This window comes from Euprymna scolopes, chromosome 7 (assembly GCF_053919585.1).
Source record: "Euprymna scolopes isolate OS-2025 chromosome 7, ASM5391958v1, whole genome shotgun sequence".
Lineage (NCBI taxonomy): Eukaryota > Metazoa > Mollusca > Cephalopoda > Sepiida > Sepiolidae > Euprymna > Euprymna scolopes.
Genome location: NC_136488.1, coordinates 171,756,148 through 171,778,567, shown reverse-complemented (window position 1 = coordinate 171,778,567; position 22,420 = coordinate 171,756,148). Strand labels below are relative to the sequence as shown.

General features: G+C 32.2%; 20 non-coding genes across 20 annotated transcripts; all 20 read right to left on the bottom strand.

Annotated features, from left to right (window-relative positions):
• Positions 1–904: 904 nt before the first annotated feature.
• On the bottom strand, positions 905–976 carry Trnaq-uug (transfer RNA glutamine (anticodon UUG)). The gene has a single exon. It is a non-coding gene; the product is annotated as a tRNA-Gln (tRNA).
• A 1,753-nt stretch (positions 977–2,729) lies between these two features.
• Positions 2,730–2,801, bottom strand: Trnaq-cug (transfer RNA glutamine (anticodon CUG)). The gene has a single exon. It is a non-coding gene; the product is annotated as a tRNA-Gln (tRNA).
• A 351-nt stretch (positions 2,802–3,152) lies between these two features.
• Positions 3,153–3,234, bottom strand: Trnas-aga (transfer RNA serine (anticodon AGA)). Its single transcript has one exon. It is a non-coding gene; the product is annotated as a tRNA-Ser (tRNA).
• A 925-nt stretch (positions 3,235–4,159) lies between these two features.
• Trnaq-uug (transfer RNA glutamine (anticodon UUG)) lies at positions 4,160–4,231 on the bottom strand. Its single transcript has one exon. It is a non-coding gene; the product is annotated as a tRNA-Gln (tRNA).
• Positions 4,232–5,986: 1,755 nt separating this feature from the next.
• On the bottom strand, positions 5,987–6,058 carry Trnaq-cug (transfer RNA glutamine (anticodon CUG)). Its single transcript has one exon. It is a non-coding gene; the product is annotated as a tRNA-Gln (tRNA).
• A 341-nt stretch (positions 6,059–6,399) lies between these two features.
• On the bottom strand, positions 6,400–6,481 carry Trnas-aga (transfer RNA serine (anticodon AGA)). The gene has a single exon. It is a non-coding gene; the product is annotated as a tRNA-Ser (tRNA).
• A 931-nt stretch (positions 6,482–7,412) lies between these two features.
• Positions 7,413–7,484, bottom strand: Trnaq-uug (transfer RNA glutamine (anticodon UUG)). The gene has a single exon. It is a non-coding gene; the product is annotated as a tRNA-Gln (tRNA).
• Positions 7,485–9,237: 1,753 nt separating this feature from the next.
• Positions 9,238–9,309, bottom strand: Trnaq-cug (transfer RNA glutamine (anticodon CUG)). The gene has a single exon. It is a non-coding gene; the product is annotated as a tRNA-Gln (tRNA).
• Positions 9,310–9,648: 339 nt separating this feature from the next.
• On the bottom strand, positions 9,649–9,730 carry Trnas-aga (transfer RNA serine (anticodon AGA)). The gene has a single exon. It is a non-coding gene; the product is annotated as a tRNA-Ser (tRNA).
• Positions 9,731–10,661: 931 nt separating this feature from the next.
• Positions 10,662–10,733, bottom strand: Trnaq-uug (transfer RNA glutamine (anticodon UUG)). Its single transcript has one exon. It is a non-coding gene; the product is annotated as a tRNA-Gln (tRNA).
• A 1,753-nt stretch (positions 10,734–12,486) lies between these two features.
• Positions 12,487–12,558, bottom strand: Trnaq-cug (transfer RNA glutamine (anticodon CUG)). The gene has a single exon. It is a non-coding gene; the product is annotated as a tRNA-Gln (tRNA).
• Positions 12,559–12,907: 349 nt separating this feature from the next.
• Positions 12,908–12,989, bottom strand: Trnas-aga (transfer RNA serine (anticodon AGA)). Its single transcript has one exon. It is a non-coding gene; the product is annotated as a tRNA-Ser (tRNA).
• A 925-nt stretch (positions 12,990–13,914) lies between these two features.
• Trnaq-uug (transfer RNA glutamine (anticodon UUG)) lies at positions 13,915–13,986 on the bottom strand. The gene has a single exon. It is a non-coding gene; the product is annotated as a tRNA-Gln (tRNA).
• Positions 13,987–15,739: 1,753 nt separating this feature from the next.
• Trnaq-cug (transfer RNA glutamine (anticodon CUG)) lies at positions 15,740–15,811 on the bottom strand. The gene has a single exon. It is a non-coding gene; the product is annotated as a tRNA-Gln (tRNA).
• Positions 15,812–16,153: 342 nt separating this feature from the next.
• Trnas-aga (transfer RNA serine (anticodon AGA)) lies at positions 16,154–16,235 on the bottom strand. Its single transcript has one exon. It is a non-coding gene; the product is annotated as a tRNA-Ser (tRNA).
• Positions 16,236–17,164: 929 nt separating this feature from the next.
• Positions 17,165–17,236, bottom strand: Trnaq-uug (transfer RNA glutamine (anticodon UUG)). Its single transcript has one exon. It is a non-coding gene; the product is annotated as a tRNA-Gln (tRNA).
• Positions 17,237–19,400: 2,164 nt separating this feature from the next.
• On the bottom strand, positions 19,401–19,482 carry Trnas-aga (transfer RNA serine (anticodon AGA)). The gene has a single exon. It is a non-coding gene; the product is annotated as a tRNA-Ser (tRNA).
• Positions 19,483–20,410: 928 nt separating this feature from the next.
• Trnaq-uug (transfer RNA glutamine (anticodon UUG)) lies at positions 20,411–20,482 on the bottom strand. Its single transcript has one exon. It is a non-coding gene; the product is annotated as a tRNA-Gln (tRNA).
• An 836-nt stretch (positions 20,483–21,318) lies between these two features.
• On the bottom strand, positions 21,319–21,390 carry Trnaq-cug (transfer RNA glutamine (anticodon CUG)). The gene has a single exon. It is a non-coding gene; the product is annotated as a tRNA-Gln (tRNA).
• Positions 21,391–21,744: 354 nt separating this feature from the next.
• Positions 21,745–21,826, bottom strand: Trnas-aga (transfer RNA serine (anticodon AGA)). Its single transcript has one exon. It is a non-coding gene; the product is annotated as a tRNA-Ser (tRNA).
• Positions 21,827–22,420: the final 594 nt, after the last annotated feature.

Here is a 22,420-nt window from a genome sequence, read left to right as displayed (position 1 = left end):
TTAGTACTAAACACACAGCTTTCAATGCGCGCCTATTCACATATCGTCTGCGGAGTTCAAATTACTAGCCATATAGTAGGAGGCCCTCTAATCTGATAAACTACAATTACAATACAGTCAGTCGATGTTGTCGTGATATTAATGGCGTCCAAAATATTTCACTGATACCCATTCACACTGAACGTCCACAGAATTCCTAGCAGCAATATATGTAATCGTTACATTCGCTGACATATATTCGCTCGGTTTCTAATTGCATTTTCTATCATTTTTTCCTTTCGATTCATTTTCTTAAACTTAACGTATTCAACAGCGCATAAGCCGTCATTGACCTTTTGCAAATATACCGATAAACACCGTATGTTTTTAGAAACCAATAAACATTTTACATTAAATAAAAACTCTAAAAAAATATCCACATAGGTAGAAAAGTAACTTATCGTGCCTTTCATAACGTTTATTTGTTATATATTTCTTTTGTTTTGTTTTTTTTGTTTTTTGACACCTTTTTCGAATCCATGTGTATAGTAAAACAAAGCCGAATTATGACTACAAAAATATTTGGGAAACCTATTTCAATTATAGACTTTTTCGATTCATGCGACGTGATGATACAGCATACAATGAAAACAGCATTTGAAAAAGTCCGGAGATTGCAACGGCCGAAAACATGTAAATAAATAAACGTTTCTGCATCTCAGAAAAAGCATTAAATAATATTTTCAGGCGACGATTGTTACATAAAATTTACGCGCAAATATTACTTTTATTAACCGCAATGAAATTTTTTTTTTCATAAAAAATATAAACATTTTCTACAATTTCATCTTTATTCAATCTTTGAAATACAGAAATAAAATAATTTTATTCAACCAGATAAAAAACATCAAAATTCAGTCAGAGTAGGTCCTACCGAGATTTGAACTCGGATCGCTGGATTCAAAGTCCAGAGTGCTAACCATTACACCATAGAACCACTACATATCAAACCAAATTGATAAACTTTCTAAATCGTTTTCACGTGTATTTTAATATTCTTTATATGTCTTTATTTTTAAAGAACATTTCATAATTAAATTTTTTTTTTCCAAATATCAAAATGCAACATTAATGAAATCAGTTTATTTTAAATGCATTATTGCTTAAACACGGTGTTTCCTCATGCATGTCATTTTATCGGAAAGGTGACACTTACTAACACATTTTTTTACAGATTATGACATGCTGAAATATGAACAAATGTGAATATGAAATCTGAACAAATGTCGAACGAAATAAATGTTTGATCAGACACAAAATTTGAATTATGTTGGGAAACAAATAGTTTAGTACAAGTGAATTAAAAAGCAAGTAAATGACGATTTTAAAAGTTTTCGGGTATGCTGAAAAAGAATATCGGATTTAAATTTTCCGTAAACAAGTAGTTTTCCGGATAATTAGCAATGTAATTCTTTATGTTATAAATGGTGGTCACTGTCGTGCACGCGCGCAAAAAATATGCGCGCTTGCGCGTACAACAATGGCCACTACTTATATCTTAAAGGAGGACATTGCTTGATATCCAGAAAACTACTTATTTGCGGAAAATTTATATTCGATATTCGTTTTAAGCATACCCGACAATATAGAAAAGTCGGTTTTTTAAAGGAAAATGTTAAGGTGGAAACCAAGTAAAAATTGAACAAAAAGCTAAAGTACAGAATGTCATGGAACAAAAAATGTCATATTCCAAAAATCACCTAAATTGATCACGTATTATTTTTTCGTGTGTGTGTGTGTGTGTGTTTGAACTAAGGAAACCAAATTTTATGAGGAAGCAAGAACGATTTCTTGCTACGTCACCTTTCAAATTCATCATTGATTTCCTCTTTCTTAACAACCTCTCAAGAATTAGAGATCAAAATCAGTTTTTAATGGCTACGGTTTGCTATTAGTGGCAGCAGTAATTGAAACAGTCCTTTTCAGAGTTAACAACATTTTACTCATTGCATGTCAAACATCTCTTTTCAGGATTAACTAACACAAATTACTTGAACGAAAACTAATGTTGAAGATCAACGAATTTTTCAAACTCACACATTTTTATTGTCATCAAAATGTTTCAATCAAATTGGGAACTAATCGCAATTCACTAGGAGGAAGCTTCACATGCCTCCTCGCAGTTTCTTTATCCGCAATACATATTAGTCTCCATTACTCTGTAGAGAACTGACTGTTGATTATATAAAATTATTTTTATATATAATAGCTTGAATTTAAGTTTAAAATGAAAAATTCTAGTATCATAGTTCAGTTGTGCTTTACACAGCAACATTCATTCTGGATGAACCCCTGTCATATTCAAGAACCTACTGTTGATTTTATATGCCTGGCTTTTCGGCTTGTGTGGTAATAAAACTTATCAAATGCACTTGTGATGTTAGGCTGTATAAGGTGTGAACGTTAGATAAAATCGGCTGTTTTTGCTTTCATCGGATTTTTTCGATTATCGATACTTATCGAAGACATTCGATACAAAACCTATCAAAGATCACGGTCAGAAACATAAAGTACATGTGTGTGAAACTTCATAAAAACTGGCCCAGCCGTTCCGGAATCCATAGGGAATATAAATACACAAACAGATAAAGTTCATTTTCTTTTATAGTAGAATAATACAGACAGACAGGCAAAATCAATTCAAAATATGGAATGTATAACAAAGTCAAAATAAAAAATCATAGTATTTAAGGTTCTACCGAGATTTGAACTCGGATCGCTGGATTCAGAGTCCAGAGTGCTAACCATTACACCATAGAACCACTTGCCATAATAACCCATCTTATCTTCAGAATTATCTTTCATTAACTAATATTAAAATTGTGCAAAACTTGTGACTTCAATTTTATTTTATTGATTTAGTTAGTTTTTATTTATTTATTTATTTTATTTTATTCAAAATGGCTCTGTTTAAATTCATAGATAAGTTTGGATATCTCATCTGCACGACACGAAAATGCTGGTCATCATGGATGTAAATGCTAGCAAGCAATTTAATTTCTAACTCGGGTATGGCTGACTACTTTCCAATTTTTTTTTTTTTTTTCTTTTTACACAATATAAGTGATAAACAAAAGTCACAAATAGCGACAGTAGTAAGTATAAAACTATTTCGTCGCCGATAGGATTCGAACCTATGCGGGGAGACCCCAATGGCTTTCTAGGCCATCGCCTTAACCACTCGGCCACGACGACGCTATTACGTCATATGAGCATCGTCAATTAGTACTAAACACACAGCTTTCAACACGCGCCTATTCACATATCGTCTGCGGAGTTCAAATTACTAGCCATATAGTAGGAGGCCCTCTAATCTGATAAACTACAATTACAATACAGTCAGTCGATGTTGTCGTGATATTAATGGCGTCCAAAATATTTCACTGATACCCATTCACACTGAACGTCCACAGAATTCCTAGCAGCAATATATGTAATCGTTACATTCGCTGACATATATTCGCTCGGTTTCTAATTGCATTTTCTATCATTTTTTCCTTTCGATTCATTTTCTTAAACTTAACGTATTCAACAGCGCATAAGCCGTCATTGACCTTTTGCAAATATACCGATAAACACCGTATGTTTTTAGAACCCAATAAACATTTTACATTAAATAAAAACTCTAAAAAAATATCCACATAGGTAGAAAAGTAACTTATCGTGCCTTTCATAACGTTTATTTGTTTTATATTTCTTTTGTTTTTTTGTTTTTTGACACCTTTTTCGAATCCATGTGTATAGTAAAACAAAGCCGAATTATGACTACAAAAATATTTGGGAAACCTATTTCAATTATAGACTTTTTCCATTCATGCGACGTGATGATACAGCATACAATGAAAACAGCATTTGAAAAAGTCCGGAGATTGCAACGGCCGAAAACATGTAAATAAATAAACGTTTCTGCATCTCAGAAAAATCATTTAATAATATTTTCAGGCGACGATTGTTACATAAAATTTACGCGCAAATATTACTTTTATTAACCGCAATGAAATTTTTTTTTTTCATAAAAAATATAAACATTTTCTACAATTTCATCTTTATTCAATCTTTGAAATAAAGAAATAAAATAATTTTATTCAACCAGATAAAAACATCAAAATTCAGTCAGAGTAGGTCCTACCGAGATTTGAACTCGGATCGCTGGATTCAAAGTCCAGAGTGCTAACCATTACACCATAGCACCACTACATATCAAACCAAATTGATAAACTTTCTATATCGTTTTCACGTGTATTTTAATATTCTTTATATGTCTTTATTTTTAAAGAACATTTCATAATTAAATTTTTTTTTCCAAATATCAAAATGCAACATTAATGAAATCAGTTTATTTTAAATGCATTATTGCTTAAACACGGTGTTTCCTCATACATGTCATTTTATCGGAAAGGCGACACTTACTAACACATTTTTTTAAAGATTATGACATGCTGAAATATGAACAAATGTCAATATGAAATCTGAACAAATGTCGAACGAAATAAATGTTTGATCAGACACAAAATTTGAATTATGTTGGGAAACAAATAGTTTAGTACAAGTGAATTAAAAAGCAAGTAAATGACGATTTTAAAAGTTTTCGGGTATGCTGAAAAAGAATATCGCATTTAAATTTTCCGTAAACAAGTAGTTTTCCGGATAATTAGCAATGTAATTCTTTTATGTTATAAATGGTGGTCACTGTCGTGCACGCGCGCCAAAAATATGCGCGCTTGCGCGTAAAACAATGGCCACTACTTATATCTTAAAGGAGGACATTGCTTGATATCCAGAAAACTACTTATTTGCGGAAAATTTATATTCGATATTCGTTTGAAGCATACCCGACAATATAGAAAAGTCGTTTTTTTAAAGGAAAATGTTAAGGTGGAAACCAAGTAAAAATTGAACAAAAAGCTAAAGTACAGAATGTCATGGAACAAAAAATGTCATATTCCAAAAATCACCTAAATTGATCACGTATTATTTTTTCGTGTGTGTGTGTGTGTGTGTGTTTGAACTAAGGAAACCAAATTTTATGAGGAAGCAAGAACGATTTCTTGCTACGTCACCTTTCAAATTCATCATTGATTTCCTCTTTCTTAACAACCTCTCAAGAATTAGAGATCAAAATCAGTTTTTAATGGCTACGGTTTGCTATTAGTGGCAGCAGTAATTGAAACAGTCCTTTTCAGAGTTAACAACATTTTACTCATTGCATGTCAAACATCTCTTTTCAGGATTAACTAACACAAATTACTTGAACGAAAACTAATGTTGAAGATCAACGAATTTTTCAAACTCACACATTTTTATTGTCATCAAAATGTTTCAATCAAATTGGGAACTAATCGCAATTCACTAGGAGGAAGCTTCACATGCCTCCTCGCAGTTTCTTTATCCGCAATACATATTAGTCTCCATTACTCTGTAGAGAACTGACTGTTGATTATATAAAATTATTTTTATATATAATAGCTTGAATTCAAGTTTAAAATGAAAAATTCTAGTATCATAGTTCAGTTGTGCTTTACACAGCAACATTCATTCTGGATGAACCCCTGTCATATTCAAGAACCTACTGTTGATTTTATATGCCTGGCTTTTCGGCTTGTGTGGTAATAAAACTTATCAAATGCACTTGTGATGTTAGGCTGTATAAGGTGTGAACGTTAGATAAAATCGGCTGTTTTTGCTTTCATCGGATTTTTTCGATTATCGATACTTATCGAAGACATTCGATACAAAACCGATCAAAGATCACGGTCAGAAACATAAAGTACATTCGTGTGAAACTTCATAAAAACTGACCCAGCTGTTCCGGAATCCATAGGGAATATAAATACACAAACAGATAAAGTTCATTTTCTTTTATAGTAGAATAATACAGACAGACAGGCAAAATCAATTCAAAATATAGAATGTATAACAAAGTCAAAATAAAAAATCATAGTATTTAAGGTTCTACCGAGATTTGAACTCGGATCGCTGGATTCAGAGTCCAGAGTGCTAACCATTACACCATAGAACCACTTGCCATAATAACCCATATTATCTTCAGAATTATCTTTCATTAACTAATATTAAAATTGTGCAAAACTTGTCACTTCAATTTTATTTTATTGATTTAGTTAGTTTTTATTTATTTTATTTTATTCAAAATGGCTCTGTTTAAATTCATAGATAAGTTTGGATATCTCATCTGCACGACACGAAAATGCTGGTCATCATGGATGTAAATGCTAGCAAGCAATTTAATTTCTAACTCGGGTATGGCTGACTACTTTCCAATTTGTTTTTTTTTTCTTTTTACACAATATAAGTGATAAACAAAAGTCACAAATAGCGACAGTAGTAAGTATAAAACTATTTCGTCGCCGATAGGATTCGAACCTATGCGGGGAGACCCCAATGGCTTTCTAGGCCATCGCCTTAACCACTCGGCCACGACGACGCTATTACGTCATATGAGCATCGTCAATTAGTACTAAACACACAGCTTTCAATGCGCGCCTATTCACATATCGTCTGCGGAGTTCAAATTACTAGCCATATAGTAGGAGGCCCTCTAATCTGATAAACTACAATTACAATACAGTCAGTCGATGTTGTCGTGATATTAATGGCGTCCAAAATATTTCACTGATACCCATTCACACTGAACGTCCACAGAATTCCTAGCAGCAATATATGTAATCGTTACATTCGCTGACATATATTCGCTCGGTTTCTAATTGCATTTTCTATCATTTTTTCCTTTCGATTCATTTTCTTAAACTTAACGTATTCAACAGCGCATAAGCCGTCATTGACCTTTTGCAAATATACCGATAAACACCGTATGTTTTTAGAAACCAATAAACATTTTACATTAAATAAAAACTCTAAAAAAATATCCACATAGGTAGAAAAGTAACTTATCGTGCCTTTCATAACGTTTATTTGTTATATATTTCTTTTGTTTTGTTTTTTTTGTTTTTTGACACCTTTTTCGAATCCATGTGTATAGTAAAACAAAGCCGAATTATGACTACAAAAATATTTGGGAAACCTATTTCAATTATAGACTTTTTCGATTCATGCGACGTGATGATACAGCATACAATGAAAACAGCATTTGAAAAAGTCCGGAGATTGCAACGGCCGAAAACATGTAAATAAATAAACGTTTCTGCATCTCAGAAAAAGCATTAAATAATATTTTCAGGCGACGATTGTTACATAAAATTTACGCGCAAATATTACTTTTATTAACCGCAATGAAATTTTTTTTTTCATAAAAAATATAAACATTTTCTACAATTTCATCTTTATTCAATCTTTGAAATAAAGAAATAAAATAATTTTATTCAACCAGATAAAAAACATCAAAATTCAGTCAGAGTAGGTCCTACCGAGATTTGAACTCGGATCGCTGGATTCAAAGTCCAGAGTGCTAACCATTACACCATAGAACCACTACATATCAAACCAAATTGATAAACTTTCTAAATCGTTTTCACGTGTATTTTAATATTCTTTATATGTCTTTATTTTTAAAGAACATTTCATAATTAAATTTTTTTTTTCCAAATATCAAAATGCAACATTAATGAAATCAGTTTATTTTAAATGCATTATTGCTTAAACACGGTGTTTCCTCATGCATGTCATTTTATCGGAAAGGTGACACTTACTAACACATTTTTTTAAAGATTATGACATGCTGAAATATGAACAAATGTCAATATGAAATCTGAACAAATGTCGAACGAAATAAATGTTTGATCAGACACAAAATTTGAATTATGTTGGGAAACAAATAGTTTAGTACAAGTGAATTAAAAAGCAAGTAAATGACGATTTTAAAAGTTTTCGGGTATGCTGAAAAAGAATATCGGATTTAAATTTTCCGTAAACAAGTAGTTTTCCGGATAATTAGCAATATAATTCTTTATGTTATAAATGGTGGTCACTGTCGTGCACGCGCGCAAAAAATATGCGCGCTTGCGCGTACAACAATGGCCACTACTTATATCTTAAAGGAGGACATTGCTTGATATCCAGAAAACTACTTATTTGCGGAAAATTTATATTCGATATTCGTTTTAAGCATACCCGACAATATAGAAAAGTCGGTTTTTTAAAGGAAAATGTTAAGGTGGAAACCAAGTAAAAATTGAACAAAAAGCTAAAGTACAGAATGTCATGGAACAAAAAATGTCATATTCCAAAAATCACCTAAATTGATCACGTATTATTTTTTCGTGTGTGTGTGTGTGTGTGTTTGAACTAAGGAAACCAAATTTTATGAGGAAGCAAGAACGATTTCTTGCTACGTCACCTTTCAAATTCATCATTGATTTCCTCTTTCTTAACAACCTCTCAAGAATTAGAGATCAAAATCAGTTTTTAATGGCTACGGTTTGCTATTAGTGGCAGCAGTAATTGAAACAGTCCTTTTCAGAGTTAACAACATTTTACTCATTGCATGTCAAACATCTCTTTTCAGGATTAACTAACACAAATTACTTGAACGAAAACTAATGTTGAAGATCAACGAATTTTTCAAACTCACACATTTTTATTGTCATCAAAATGTTTCAATCAAATTGGGAACTAATCGCAATTCACTAGGAGGAAGCTTCACATGCCTCCTCGCAGTTTCTTTATCCGCAATACATATTAGTCTCCATTACTCTGTAGAGAACTGACTGTTGATTATATAAAATTATTTTTATATATAATAGCTTGAATTTAAGTTTAAAATGAAAAATTCTAGTATCATAGTTCAGTTGTGCTTTACACAGCAACATTCATTCTGGATGAACCCCTGTCATATTCAAGAACCTACTGTTGATTTTATATGCCTGGCTTTTCGGCTTGTGTGGTAATAAAACTTATCAAATGCACTTGTGATGTTAGGCTGTATAAGGTGTGAACGTTAGATAAAATCGGCTGTTTTTGCTTTCATCGGATTTTTTCGATTATCGATACTTATCGAAGACATTCGATACAAAACCGATCAAAGATCACGGTCAGAAACATAAAGTACATTCGTGTGAAACTTCATAAAAACTGACCCAGCTCTTCCGGAATCCATAGGGAATATAAATACACAAACAGATAAAGTTCATTTTCTTTTATAGTAGAATAATACAGACAGACAGGCAAAATCAATTCAAAATATAGAATGTATAACAAAGTCAAAATAAAAAATCATAGTATTTAAGGTTCTACCGAGATTTGAACTCGGATCGCTGGATTCAGAGTCCAGAGTGCTAACCATTACACCATAGAACCACTTGCCATAATAACCCATATTATCTTCAGAATTATCTTTCATTAACTAATATTAAAATTGTGCAAAACTTGTGACTTCAATTTTATTTTATTGATTTAGTTAGTTTTTATTTATTTTATTTTATTCAAAATGGCTCTGTTTAAATTCATAGATAAGTTTGGATATCTCATCTGCACGACACGAAAATGCTGGTCATCATGGATGTAAATGCTAGCAAGCAATTTAATTTCTAACTCGGGTATGGCTGACTACTTTCCAATTTGTTTTTTTTCTTTTTACACAATATAAGTGATAAACAAAAGTCACAAATAGCGACAGTAGTAAGTATAAAACTATTTCGTCGCCGATAGGATTCGAACCTATGCGGGGAGACCCCAATGGCTTTCTAGGCCATCGCCTTAACCACTCGGCCACGACGACGCTATTACGTCATATGAGCATCGTCAATTAGTACTAAACACACAGCTTTCAATGCGCGCCTATTCACATATCGTCTGCGGAGTTCAAATTACTAGCCATATAGTAGGAGGCCCTCTAATCTGATAAACTACAATTACAATACAGTCAGTCGATGTTGTCGTGATATTAATGGCGTCCAAAATATTTCACTGATACCCATTCACACTGAACGTCCACAGAATTCCTAGCAGCAATATATGTAATCGTTACATTCGCTGACATATATTCGCTCGGTTTCTAATTGCATTTTCTATCATTTTTTCCTTTCGATTCATTTTCTTAAACTTAACGTATTCAACAGCGCATAAGCCGTCATTGACCTTTTGCAAATATACCGATAAACACCGTATGTTTTTAGAAACCAATAAACATTTTACATTAAATAAAAACTCTAAAAAAATATCCACATAGGTAGAAAAGTAACTTATCGTGCCTTTCATAACGTTTATTTGTTATATATTTCTTTTGTTTTGTTTTTTTTGTTTTTTGACACCTTTTTCGAATCCATGTGTATAGTAAAACAAAGCCGAATTATGACTACAAAAATATTTGGGAAACCTATTTCAATTATAGACTTTTTCCATTCATGCGACGTGATGATACAGCATACAATGAAAACAGCATTTGAAAAAGTCCGGAGATTGCAACGGCCGAAAACATGTAAATAAATAAACGTTTCTGCATCTCAGAAAAATCATTAAATAATATTTTCAGGCGACGATTGTTACATAAAATTTACGCGCAAATATTACTTTTATTAACCGCAATGAAATTTTTTTTTTCATAAAAAATATAAACATTTTCTACAATTTCATCTTTATTCAATCTTTGAAATAAAGAAATAAAATAATTTTATTCAACCAGATAAAAAACATCAAAATTCAGTCAGAGTAGGTCCTACCGAGATTTGAACTCGGATCGCTGGATTCAAAGTCCAGAGTGCTAACCATTACACCATAGAACCACTACATATCAAACCAAATTGATAAACTTTCTAAATCGTTTTCACGTGTATTTTAATATTCTTTATATGTCTTTATTTTTAAAGAACATTTCATAATTAAATTTTTTTTTTCCAAATATCAAAATGCAACATTAATGAAATCAGTTTATTTTAAATGCATTATTGCTTAAACACGGTGTTTCCTCATGCATGTCATTTTATCGGAAAGGTGACACTTACTAACACATTTTTTTACAGATTATGACATGCTGAAATATGAACAAATGTGAATATGAAATCTGAACAAATGTCGAACGAAATAAATGTTTGATCAGACACAAAATTTGAATTATGTTGGGAAACAAATAGTTTAGTACAAGTGAATTAAAAAGCAAGTAAATGACGATTTTAAAAGTTTTCGGGTATGCTGAAAAAGAATATCGGATTTAAATTTTCCGTAAACAAGTAGTTTTCCGGATAATTAGCAATGTAATTCTTTATGTTATAAATGGTGGTCACTGTCGTGCACGCGCGCCAAAAATATGCGCGCTTGCGCGTACAACAATGGCCACTACTTATATCTTAAAGGAGGACATTGCTTGATATCCAGAAAACTACTTATTTGCGGAAAATTTATATTCGATATTCGTTTTAAGCATACCCGACAATATAGAAAAGTCGGTTTTTTAAAGGAAAATGTTAAGGTGGAAACCAAGTAAAAATTGAACAAAAAGCTAAAGTACAGAATGTCATGGAACAAAAAATGTCATATTCCAAAAATCACCTAAATTGATCACGTATTATTTTTTCGTGTGTGTGTGTGTGTGTGTTTGAACTAAGGAAACCAAATTTTATGAGGAAGCAAGAACGATTTCTTGCTACGTCACCTTTCAAATTCATCATTGATTTCCTCTTTCTTAACAACCTCTCAAGAATTAGAGATCAAAATCAGTTTTTAATGGCTACGGTTTGCTATTAGTGGCAGCAGTAATTGAAACAGTCCTTTTCAGAGTTAACAACATTTTACTCATTGCATGTCAAACATCTCTTTTCAGGATTAACTAACACAAATTACTTGAACGAAAACTAATGTTGAAGATCAACGAATTTTTCAAACTCACACATTTTTATTGTCATCAAAATGTTTCAATCAAATTGGGAACTAATCGCAATTCACTAGGAGGAAGCTTCACATGCCTCCTCGCAGTTTCTTTATCCACAATACATATTAGTCTCCATTACTCTGTAGAGAACTGACTGTTGATTATATAAAATTATTTTTATATATAATAGCTTGAATTTAAGTTTAAAATGAAAAATTCTAGTATCATAGTTCAGTTGTGCTTTACACAGCAACATTCATTCTGGATGAACCCCTGTCATATTCAAGAACCTACTGTTGATTTTATATGCCTGGCTTTTCGGCTTGTGTGGTAATAAAACTTATCAAATGCACTTGTGATGTTAGGCTGTATAAGGTGTGAACGTTAGATAAAATCGGCTGTTTTTGCTTTCATCGGATTTTTTCGATTATCGATACTTATCGAAGACATTCGATACAAAACCTATCAAAGATCACGGTCAGAAACATAAAGTACATGTGTGTGAAACTTCATAAAAACTGGCCCAGCCGTTCCGGAATCCATAGGGAATATAAATACACAAACAGATAAAGTTCATTTTCTTTTATAGTAGAATAATACAGACAGACAGGCAAAATCAATTCAAAATATGGAATGTATAACAAAGTCAAAATAAAAAATCATAGTATTTAAGGTTCTACCGAGATTTGAACTCGGATCGCTGGATTCAGAGTCCAGAGTGCTAACCATTACACCATAGAACCACTTGCCATAATAACCCATCTTATCTTCAGAATTATCTTTCATTAACTAATATTAAAATTGTGCAAAACTTGTGACTTCAATTTTTTTTAATTGATTTAGTTAGTTTTTATTTATTTATTTATTTTATTTTATTCAAAATGGCTCTGTTTAAATTCATAGATAAGTTTGGATATCTCATCTGCACGACACGAAAATGCTGGTCATCATGGATGTAAATGCTAGCAAGCAATTTAATTTCTAACTCGGGTATGGCTGACTACTTTCCAATTTTTTTTTTTTTTCTTTTTACACAATATAAGTGATAAACAAAAGTCACAAATAGCGACAGTAGTAAGTATAAAACTATTTCGTCGCCGATAGGATTCGAACCTATGCGGGGAGACCCCAATGGCTTTCTAGGCCATCGCCTTAACCACTCGGCCACGACGACGCTATTACGTCATATGAGCATCGTCAATTAGTACTAAACACACAGCTTTCAATGCGCGCCTATTCACATATCGTCTGCGGAGTTCAAATTACTAGCCATATAGTAGGAGGCCCTCTAATCTGATAAACTACAATTACAATACAGTCAGTCGATGTTGTCGTGATATTAATGGCGTCCAAAATATTTCACTGATACCCATTCACACTGAACGTCCACAGAATTCCTAGCAGCAATATATGTAATCGTTACATTCGCTGACATATATTCGCTCGGTTTCTAATTGCATTTTCTATCATTTTTTCCTTTCGATTCATTTTCTTAAACTTAACGTATTCAACAGCGCATAAGCCGTCATTGACCTTTTGCAAATATACCGATAAACACCGTATGTTTTTAGAAACCAATAAACATTTTACATTAAATAAAAACTCTAAAAAAATATCCACATAGGTAGAAAAGTAACTTATCGTGCCTTTCATAACGTTTGTTTGTTATATATTTCTTTTGTTTTTTTGTTTTTTGACACCTTTTTCGAATCCATGTGTATAGTAAAACAAAGCCGAATTATGACTACAAAAATATTTGGGAAACCTATTTCAATTATAGACTTTTTCCATTCATGCGACGTGATGATACAGCATACAATGAAAACAGCATTTGAAAAAGTCCGGAGATTGCAACGGCCGAAAACATGTAAATAAATAAACGTTTCTGCATCTCAGAAAAATCATTAAATAATATTTTCAGGCGACGATTGTTACATAAAATTTACGCGCAAATATTACTTTTATTAACCGCAATGAAATTTTTTTTTTCATAAAAAATATAAACATTTTCTACAATTTCATCTTTATTCAATCTTTGAAATAAAGAAATAAAATAATTTTATTCAACCAGATAAAAAACATCAAAATTCAGTCAGAGTAGGTCCTACCGAGATTTGAACTCGGATCGCTGGATTCAAAGTCCAGAGTGCTAACCATTACACCATAGAACCACTACATATCAAACCAAATTGATAAACTTTCTAAATCGTTTTCACGTGTATTTTAATATTCTTTATATGTCTTTATTTTTAAAGAACATTTCATAATTAAATTTTTTTTTTCCAAATATCAAAATGCAACATTAATGAAATCAGTTTATTTTAAATGCATTATTGCTTAAACACGGTGTTTCCTCATGCATGTCATTTTATCGGAAAGGTGACACTTACTAACACATTTTTTTAAAGATTATGACATGCTGAAATATGAACAAATGTGAATATGAAATCTGAACAAATGTCGAACGAAATAAATGTTTGATCAGACACAAAATTTGAATTATGTTGGGAAACAAATAGTTTAGTACAAGTGAATTAAAAAGCAAGTAAATGACGATTTTAAAAGTTTTCGGGTATGCTGAAAAAGAATATCGGATTTAAATTTTCCGTAAACAAGTAGTTTTCCGGATAATTAGCAATGTAATTCTTTATGTTATAAATGGTGGTCACTGTCGTGCACGCGCGCAAAAAAAATGCGCGCTTGCGCGTACAACAATGGCCACTACTTATATCTTAAAGGAGGACATTGCTTGATATCCAGAAAACTACTTATTTGCGGAAAATTTATATTCGATATTCGTTTTAAGCATACCCGACAATATAGAAAAGTCGGTTTTTTAAAGGAAAATGTTAAGGTGGAAACCAAGTAAAAATTGAACAAAAAGCTAAAGTACAGAATGTCATGGAACAAAAAATGTCATATTCCAAAAATCACCTAAATTGATCACGTATTATTTTTTCGTGTGTGTGTGTGTGTGTGTTTGAACTAAGGAAACCAAATTTTATGAGGAAGCAAGAACGATTTCTTGCTACGTCACCTTTCAAATTCATCATTGATTTCCTCTTTCTTAACAACCTCTCAAGAATTAGAGATCAAAATCAGTTTTTAATGGCTACGGTTTGCTATTAGTGGCAGCAGTAATTGAAACAGTCCTTTTCAGAGTTAACAACATTTTACTCATTGCATGTCAAACATCTCTTTTCAGGATTAACTAACACAAATTACTTGAACGAAAACTAATGTTGAAGATCAACGAATTTTTCAAACTCACACATTTTTATTGTCATCAAAATGTTTCAATCAAATTGGGAACTAATCGCAATTCACTAGGAGGAAGCTTCACATGCCTCCTCGCAGTTTCTTTATCCGCAATACATATTAGTCTCCATTACTCTGTAGAGAACTGACTGTTGATTATATAAAATTATTTTTATATATAATTGCTTGAATTTAAGTTTAAAATGAAAAATTCTAGTATCATAGTTCAGTTGTGCTTTACACAGCAACATTCATTCTGGATGAACCCCTGTCATATTCAAGAACCTACTGTTGATTTTATATGCCTGGCTTTTCGGCTTGTGTGGTAATAAAACTTATCAAATGCACTTGTGATGTTAGGCTGTATAAGGTGTGAACGTTAGATAAAATCGGCTGTTTTTGCTTTCATCGGATTTTTTCGATTATCGATACTTATCGAAGACATTCGATACAAAACCGATCAAAGATCACGGTCAGAAACATAAAGTACATTCGTGTGAAACTTCATAAAAACTGACCCAGCTCTTCCGGAATCCATAGGGAATATAAATACACAAACAGATAAAGTTCATTTTCTTTTATAGTAGAATAATACAGACAGACAGGCAAAATCAATTCAAAATATAGAATGTATAACAAAGTCAAAATAAAAAATCATAGTATTTAAGGTTCTACCGAGATTTGAACTCGGATCGCTGGATTCAGAGTCCAGAGTGCTAACCATTACACCATAGAACCACTTGCCATAATAACCCATCTTATCTTCAGAATTATCTTTCATTAACTAATATTAAAATTGTGCAAAACTTGTCACTTCAATTTTATTTTATTGATTTAGTTAGTTTTTATTTATTTTATTTTATTCAAAATGGCTCTGTTTAAATTCATAGATAAGTTTGGATATCTCATCTGCACGACACGAAAATGCTGGTCATCATGGATGTAAATGCTAGCAAGCAATTTAATTTCTAACTCGGGTATGGCTGACTACTTTCCAATTTGTTTTTTTTTTTCTTTTTACACAATATAAGTGATAAACAAAAGTCACAAATAGCGACAGTAGTAAGTATAAAACTATTTCGTCGCCGATAGGATTCGAACCTATGCGGGGAGACCCCAATGGCTTTCTAGGCCATCGCCTTAACCACTCGGCCACGACGACGCTATTACGTCATATGAGCATCGTCAATTAGTTCTAAACACACAGCTTTCAATGCGCGCCTATTCACATATCGTCTGCGGAGTTCAAATTACTAGCCATATAGTAGGAGGCCCTCTAATCTGATAAACTACAATTACAATACAGTCAGTCGATGTTGTCGTGATATTAATGGCGTCCAAAATATTTCACTGATACCCATTCACACTGAACGTCCACAGAATTCCTAGCAGCAATATATGTAATCGTTACATTCGCTGACATATATTCGCTCGGTTTCTAATTGCATTTTCTATCATTTTTTCCTTTCGATTCATTTTCTTAAACTTAACGTATTCAACAGCGCATAAGCCGTCATTGACCTTTTGCAAATATACCGATAAACACCGTATGTTTTTAGAAACCAATAAACATTTTACATTAAATAAAAACTCTAAAAAAATATCCACATAGGTAGAAAAGTAACTTATCGTGCCTTTCATAACGTTTATTTGTTATATATTTCTTTTGTTTTGTTTTTTGTTTTTTGACACCTTTTTCGAATCCATGTGTATAGTAAAACAAAGCCGAATTATGACTACAAAAATATTTGGGAAACCTATTTCAATTATAGACTTTTTCGATTCATGCGACGTGATGATACAGCATACAATGAAAACAGCATTTGAAAAAGTCCGGAGATTGCAACGGCCGAAAACATGTAAATAAATAAACGTTTCTGCATCTCAGAAAAATCATTAAATAATATTTTCAGGCGACGATTGTTACATAAAATTTACGCGCAAATATTACTTTTATTAACCGCAATGAAATTTTTTTTTTCATAAAAAATATAAACATTTTCTACAATTTCATCTTTATTCAATCTTTGAAATAAAGAAATAAAATAATTTTATTCAACCAGATAAAAAACATCAAAATTCAGTCAGAGTAGGTCCTACCGAGATTTGAACTCGGATCGCTGGATTCAAAGTCCAGAGTGCTAACCATTACACCATAGAACCACTACATATCAAACCAAATTGATAAACTTTCTAAATCGTTTTCACGTGTATTTTAATATTCTTTATATGTCTTTATTTTTAAAGAACATTTCATAATTAAATTTTTTTTTTCCAAATATCAAAATGCAACATTAATGAAATCAGTTTATTTTAAATGCATTATTGCTTAAACACGGTGTTTCCTCATGCATGTCATTTTATCGGAAAGGTGACACTTACTAACACATTTTTTTAAAGATTATGACATGCTGAAATATGAACAAATGTGAATATGAAATCTGAACAAATGTCGAACGAAATAAATGTTTGATCAGACACAAAATTTGAATTATGTTGGGAAACAAATAGTTTAGTACAAGTGAATTAAAAAGCAAGTAAATGACGATTTTAAAAGTTTTCGGGTATGCTGAAAAAGAATATCGGATTTAAATTTTCCGTAAACAAGTAGTTTTCCGGATAATTAGCAATGTAATTCTTTATGTTATAAATGGTGGTCACTGTCGTGCACGCGCGCCAAAAATATGCGCGCTTGCGCGTACAACAATGGCCACTACTTATATCTTAAAGGAGGACATTGCTTGATATCCAGAAAACTACTTATTTGCGGAAAATTTATATTCGATATTCGTTTTAAGCATACCCGACAATATAGAAAAGTCGGTTTTTTAAAGGAAAATGTTAAGGTGGAAACCAAGTAAAAATTGAACAAAAAGCTAAAGTACAGAATGTCATGGAACAAAAAATGTCATATTCCAAAAATCACCTAAATTGATCACGTATTATTTTTTCGTGTGTGTGTGTGTGTGTTTGAAGTAAGGAAACCAAATTTTATGAGGAAGCAAGAACGATTTCTTGCTACGTCACCTTTTAAATTCATCATTGATTTCCTCTTTCTTAACAACCTCTCAAGAATTAGAGATCAAAATCAGTTTTTAATGGCTACGGTTTGCTATTAGTGGCAGCAGTAATTGAAACAGTCCTTTTCAGAGTTAACAACATTTTACTCATTGCATGTCAAACATCTCTTTTCAGGATTAACTAACACAAATTACTTGGACGAAAACTAATGTTGAAGATCAACGAATTTTTCAAACTCACACATTTTTATTGTCATCAAAATGTTTCAATCAAATTGGGAACTAATCGCAATTCACTAGGAGGAAGCTTCACATGCCTCCTCGCAGTTTCTTTATCCGCAATACATATTAGTCTCCATTACTCTGTAGAGAACTGACTGTTGATTATATAAAATTATTTTTATATATAATAGCTTGAATTTAAGTTTAAAATGAAAAATTCTAGTGTCATAGTTCAGTTGTGCTTTAAACAGAAACATTCATTCTGGATGAACCCCTGTCATATTCAAGAACCTACTGTTGATTTTATATGCCTGGCTTTTCGGCTTGTGTGGTAATAAAACTTATCAAATGCACTTGTGATGTGAGGCTGTATAAGGTGTGAACGTTAGATAAAATCGGCTGTTTTTGCTTTCATCGGATTTTTTCGATTATCGATACTTATCGAAGACATTCGATACAAAACCTATCAAAGATCACGGTCAGAAACATAAAGTACATGTGTGTGAAACTTCATAAAAACTGGCCCAGCCGTTCCGGAATCTATAGGAAATATAAATACACAAACAGATAAAGTTCATTTTCCATTATAGTAGAATAATACAGACAGACAGGCAAAATCAATTCAAAATATAGAATGTATAACAAAGTCAAAATAAAAAATCATAGTATTTAAGGTTCTACCTAAATTTGAACTCGGATCGCTGGATTCAGAATCCAGAGTGCTAACCATTACACCATAGAACCACTTGCCATAATAACCCATCTTATCTTCAGAATTATCTTTCATTAACTAATATCAAAATTGTGCAAAACTTGTCACTTCAATTTTATTTTATTGATTTAGTTAGTTTTTATTTATTTTATTTTATTCAAAATGGCTCTGTTTAAATTCATAGATAAGTTTGGATATCTCATCTGCACGACACGAAAATGCTGGTCATCATGGATGTAAATGCTAGCAAGCAATTTAATTTCTAACTCGGGTATGGCTGACTACTTTCCAATTTTTTTTTTTTTTCTTTTTACACAATATAAGTGATAAACAAAAGTCACAAATAGCGACAGTAGTAAGTATAAAACTATTTCGTCGCCGATAGGATTCGAACCTATGCGGGGAGACCCCAATGGCTTTCTAGGCCATCGCCTTAACCACTCGGCCACGACGACGCTATTACGTCATATGAGCATCGTCAATTAGTACTAAACACACAGCTTTCAATGCGCGCCTATTCACATATCGTCTGCGGAGTTCAAATTACTAGCCATATAGTAGGAGGCCCTCTAATCTGATAAACTACAATTACAATACAGTCAGTCGATGTTGTCGTGATATTAATTGCGTCCAAAATATTTCACTGATACCCATTCACACTGAACGTCCACAGAATTCCTAGCAGCAATATATGTAATCGTTACAGTCGCTGACATATATTCGCTCGGTTTCTAATTGCATTTTGTATCATTCTTTCGTTTCGATTCATTTTCTTAAACTTAACGTATTCAACAGCGCATAAGCCGTCATTGACCTTTTGCAAATATACCGATAAACACCATATGTTTTTAGAACCCAATAAACATTTTACATTAAATAAAAACTCTAAAAAAATATCCACATAGGTAGAAAAGTAACTTATCGTGCCTTTCATAACGTTTATTTGTTATATATTTCTTTTGTTTTGTTTTTTGTTTTTTGACACCTTTTTCGAATCCATGTGTATAGTAAAACAAAGCCGAATTATGACTACAAAAATATTTGGGAAACCTATTTCAATTATAGACTTTTTCGATTCATGCGACGTGATGATACAGCATACAATGAAAACAGCATTTGAAAAAGTCCGGAGATTGCAACGGCCGAAAACATGTAAATAAATAAACGTTTCTGCATCTCAGAAAAATCATTAAATAATATTTTCAGGCGACGATTGTTACATAAAATTTACGCGCAAATATTACTTTTATTAACCGCAATGAAATTTTTTTTTTCATAAAAAATATAAACATTTTTCACAATTTCATCTTTATTCAATCTTTGAAATAAAGAAATAAAATAATTTTATTCAACCAGATAAAAACATCAAAATTCACTCAGAGTAGGTCCTACCGAGATTTGAACTCGGATCGCTGGATTCAAAGTCCAGAGTGCTAACCATTACACCATAGAACCATTACATATCAAACCAAATTGATAAACTTCCTAAATCGTTTTAACGTGTATTTTAATATTCTTTATATGTCTTTATTTTTAAAGAACATTTCATAATTAAATTTTTTTTTCCAAATATCAAAATGCAACATTAATGAAATCAGTTTATGTTAAATGCATTATTGCTTAAACACGGTGTTTCCTCATACATGTCATTTTATCGGAAAGGCGACACTTACTAACACATTTTTTTAAGATTATGACATGCTGAAATATGAACAAATGTGAATATGAAATCTGAACAAATGTCGAACGAAATAAATGTTTGATCAGACACAAAATTTGAATTATGTTGTGAAACAAATAGTTTAGTACAAGTGAATTAAAAAGCAAGTAAATGACGATTTTAAAAGTTTTCGGGTATGCTGAAAAAGAATATCGCATTTAAATTTTCCGTAAACAAGTAGTTTTCCGGATAATTAGCAATGTAATTCTTTTATGTTATAAATGGTGGTCACTGTCGTGCACGCGCGCCAAAAATATGCGCGCTTGCGCGTGAAACAATGGCCACTACTTATATCTTAAAGGAGGACATTGCTTGATATCCAGAAAACTACTTATTTGCGGAAAAGACATTCGATACAAAACCTATCAAAGATCACGGTCAGAAACATAAAGTACATTCGTGTGAAACTTCATAAAAACTGACCCAGCTGTTCCGGAATCCATAGGGAATATAAATACACAAACAGATATAGTTCATTTTCTTTTATAGTAGAATAATACAGACAGACAGGCAAAATCAATTCAAAATATAGAATGTATAACAAAGTCAAAATAAAAAATCATAATATTTAAGGTTCTGCCGAGATTTGAACTCGGATTGCTGGATTCAGAGTCCAGAGTGCTAACCATTACACCATAGAACCACTTACCATAATAACCCATCTTATCTTCAGAATTATCTTTCATTAACTAATATTAAAATTGTGCAAAACTTGTCAGTTCAATTTTATTTTATTGATTTAGTTAGTTTTTATTTATTTATTTATTTATTTTATTTTATTCAAAATGGCTCTGTTTAAATTCATAGATAAGTTTGGATATCTCATCTGCACGACACGAAAATGCTGGTCATCATGGATGTAAATGCTAGCAAGCAATTTAATTTCTAACTAGGGTATGGCTGACTACTTTCCAATTTGTTTTTTTTTCTCTTTTTACACAATATAAGTGATAAACAAAAGTCACAAATAGCGACAGTAGTAAGTATAAAACTATTTCGTCGACGATAGGATTCGAACCTATGCGGGGAGACCCCAATGGCTTTCTAGGCCATCGCCTTAACCACTCGGCCACGACGACGCTATTACGTGATATGAGCATTGTCATAATATATGCTAAGAGACTATTAGTCGCCTAGAGGTGTGCCCCTTGGCCCGTGACGTATGAATCTCGTCCGCCATTGTTTCTCAGTGCAACGTTTACTACTAGACAATAAAGAACGCATTTTACACCACCTTCGAGTCTGTTTATCAATGCTTCCAAAGTATGTATTATCACGACATGGTGTCTGAAGTGGGATCCTCTAAAGAATCAAAGGAATAGTAACAATATTACCCTAAAAAAAAACAAAAAAAAACGAACATTTCGGGATCTAAAAAAAAATTAATACAAAACACACGTGGTGTTGGTATTTTTCTCGCAATCGACGATGAATACATATTCGCAACTACCACCTCCAACAATCGATTGGAACACTTCAAATTTGGCCAAATCAATGGACCGATTTATCAGGCAAGTTCATTTATATTTCGACGGCCCAATGAAAGACGTAGATTCAGACACAAAGTTAAATTACTTGCTAATATGGTCTGGTATCGAGGGCCAGGAAATAAGTGACACTTTTCCCTTTCGACAGGGAGAAGAAAGAACATTGGATAAATATATCCAATTTTT